The sequence below is a fragment of the Arachis ipaensis genome, chromosome B02, assembly GCF_000816755.2.
Source record: "Arachis ipaensis cultivar K30076 chromosome B02, Araip1.1, whole genome shotgun sequence".
NCBI lineage: Eukaryota > Viridiplantae > Streptophyta > Magnoliopsida > Fabales > Fabaceae > Arachis > Arachis ipaensis.
Genome location: NC_029786.2, coordinates 34,363,640 through 34,366,935, shown reverse-complemented (window position 1 = coordinate 34,366,935; position 3,296 = coordinate 34,363,640). Strand labels below are relative to the sequence as shown.

At 23.0% G+C, this 3,296-nt stretch overlaps 1 long non-coding RNA gene across 1 annotated transcript in view; it reads left to right on the top strand.

Moving 5' to 3' along the window:
* The window catches only part of LOC110268817, a 23,503-nt gene that overhangs the window by 4,984 nt on the left and 15,223 nt on the right, over positions 1-3,296 (top strand). The window contains exon 2 of the long non-coding RNA XR_002357362.1: positions 1,362-1,365. This is a non-coding gene — a long non-coding RNA (uncharacterized LOC110268817). The remainder of the gene's footprint in view (positions 1-1,361; positions 1,366-3,296) is intronic.

Genomic DNA, 3,296 nt, shown 5'->3' with positions numbered 1-3,296 from the left:
TACATCAAAATATAGTTTTTATATTTATAAATAAATGTATATGTTAAAAAAATTGAGAAATTTTAGGTAAACAAATTATTTTTATAATCAAATTATTTAACCAAGTTTTTTTTTTCCTCGTTCTTATTCTTTTCAATCAAATTTATTGTGTGATTAATCTATTAAACTAATTTGATTAAATTTAATTACCAAATAACTTGGTTAAACATCACCATATAATTGTTTTTCAAAAAAAACAAGTGATATTCACATTATCATCCATTACAAAATTTTTTGTTGAAGATAATCAATGTGATTTTTTATTTTTTTTAAGGTTCTTTAAGAAGAACTAGAATTATTAGATTCTATTATTAACATGATTATTAGATTTTATTTATTATTTGTGATTTATTATTTCGCTTTAATTAAATTTGCTCTTATATATATGAATTTGGATTCTTTAAATTTTGAATTTCACTTTAAAGAGTAAAATGTGATTTCTCACCATTTATTTCATAGGTAGGACAAAAAAAAATGAAAAAAAAACAGTCAACGGTGAGAAATTACATTTTATTTTCTAAAGTGAAAATTTAAAATTTAAATTATCCACATTATATATATAATCCAAATTTAATATCCTCGATAATTTATTATTCTTTATTAACATTACGGTTAAAGTATTAAGCTAGATTTCATGTATGTGTTTACAAATAATATGTACCAAACAATAAATATTAATAATGTTATAAATTAGCTCGAACGCTATCTGTCTATAATCACTATAAAAAAATTTGTTTAAAATGGTATTTATATTATGGCAATTTTAAAAAACGGTCATAATATTTAAGTATTATGGTATTTTATGGTATTGTCATAATTTATTTGCATAAAATGGTAGTTTTTGGTGGTTTTGGCGGTTTTAAGCCGCCGTTAACTAGATCCATGATTTAAAAAAATAAAAGACCCAAAACTCTTCTTCAACGACAAAAATTCATGAAACCTCACACTAAAATGGCCTAAAATTCTTCTCCAACAACGAAAATCCTAAAATTATGCACCGAAACTAATGCTGCCACCACTGAAACCTAAAAACGATACTACCACTGTGTTCTGTTCCGGCGACGATCTGCTCTGACAACGGTTTTCATTCTCAGTGGCGTTCACCCCTGATCGACTAGAAACTCCTCAATCGATATTGTGTGCTATGAACTGAGACGCTCTCCTTGTTGTCTCCTCTAGTGACGATCTCTCCAACAACGATTTCCTCTGGCAATGTTCTCCTCCGATGACGCGTCCTCCTCCGGCGACGCGTTCTCCTCCGACTACAATATACTCGATTGAGCTACCGTGCCACGAACTGAAATGATGTCATTGTGTGAAAGCAAGGTTGAAACAAAGATCTCTTCCAATGATATTCTCTTCCGGTGACGATCATTAATAAAAAATATAATTTAAATATAAATTTTGATATAATATTTTTAAAATTATTATATAATTTTTATAAGTTATATAAACAGTGTATATGAGTCAAAGAAATCATAGAAGAACAATTAACTAAGTCAAAAGAAATCATAGAAGAACTAATAAAGTGCTACTCAAAAATATTTTAAGTGACCATTATTTTAATTCTCATATTTCATTCTTTCACTGTTAGGCTGTTTAAAATTTTTTAATAGTATAGAATTGAATTGAATTCTATTAGAACGAAATTGAATTTTAATCATAATTGAATTAAATTTTAGTGTTTAGATTATAGAATTGAACTAAATTTCAGTATTTAAAAAGTTTATTAAATGAATTAAAATTTTATAATGAATAATTTTATCTTTTATTAATATAACATCATATTTAAATAATAAATATACTTATTTATTAAATTATATAAAATAATTAAAAAAATACTTTTCAACTAAAATTTATTCACTTCTTTTTAAAAAATAAAAATTGGATTAATCTAAAAATAGTTATTAATTAAAAAAATAAGTAGTTTTCCATGGTAAATTCAAACAACAAACTAACAACAAAAAACAAATATAAACTATTAAGAACTAACTTGTTGAGTGATCTAATGACATAACAAATAAAAAATAATTAATTATTAATAGCAAATTATAGCAACTAATTAATATCATTAAAATGAGATAAAATTATGCTACTTTTTGCTAGTGTTATGACTAATACAACTTTACTTAAAATATTCAAAATTAGCAGCTAACAAATGTTTGGTGTTATTAATCTAAGTTAAACACATAGAATTCATACGTGTAGATATTTTTTTGATCTACTTAGTAGAAAATAGGTATATTGAGTTGAAGGAAAGGGAATAGAAGAGAATGAAAGTAGTAAAAAAAAAAGAGTGTCTGAATTGAAAGGTAGAAAGTGTTGAGAGAAAATAAGTAAGGAGAAAGTTAAGAAAAAATAATTAGATTATAAGGACATTTTTAAACATCTTAAATTTTAAGCGAAATTCCAATAGAATAGAATTCCAAATTAAATCTATTTAGTTTGAAATTAATTTTAAAAAAAATAATGAAATTAAATTAAATTCGAGCCTCGTGAAAATTGAATTCTAAACAATTTTCAAACACCCTAAAATTTATAAAATCTCTTCTAATTTCATAAGAGATTTTTTTTATTTAATTGTAATTTAGATTTATACTTATATATCTCTTATATCAAATTACCAAATATATGTCTAAAAAGTTTTTACATTTGATAAATCTTAAAACTAAATCTCAAATCNNTGGTGTGGTTATTTTTTATTTTTTATTTTTTATTTTCTTGTTGAACTGATTTCTACTCAACTTCAAGATGTTGAGATTTTTGTCCTTACTTTAAAAAATCTAAAAGATATTATTATCCAATTTCTTCTCTTTGTTATATACTCATTAAGACTCTTCTTAATAAAATTTTCTTAGTTTTGAAATTTAGTTTCAAGATATATCAAATATAAGAATTTTTTAGACATATATTTTTAATTGAAAAAGTATACAGAATCAATTCTTAATTAGATAATATTAGCTAATTTTAATGTTTAAGTTTCTGCTTTAGGATTTAAGATTAAAGTTTGTGATTTAGAATCTAAAATTTAAGATAAACAAAATAATTTTTAAAAAATTTATTAATGTTGACTGAAAAAATTAGTTACCTAGCATTATTTTTTTTTAATTTGGTATAAGATATTTAAGTATAAATATAGACTATAATCAAATAATTTTTTTCCTTATGAGATTAAAAGGAATTTTACAAAATAAAAATTTTGAGAACTGAAAGGATGAACACTTAAAATATTTTTAGCAGCATTTCATTAATTTCTG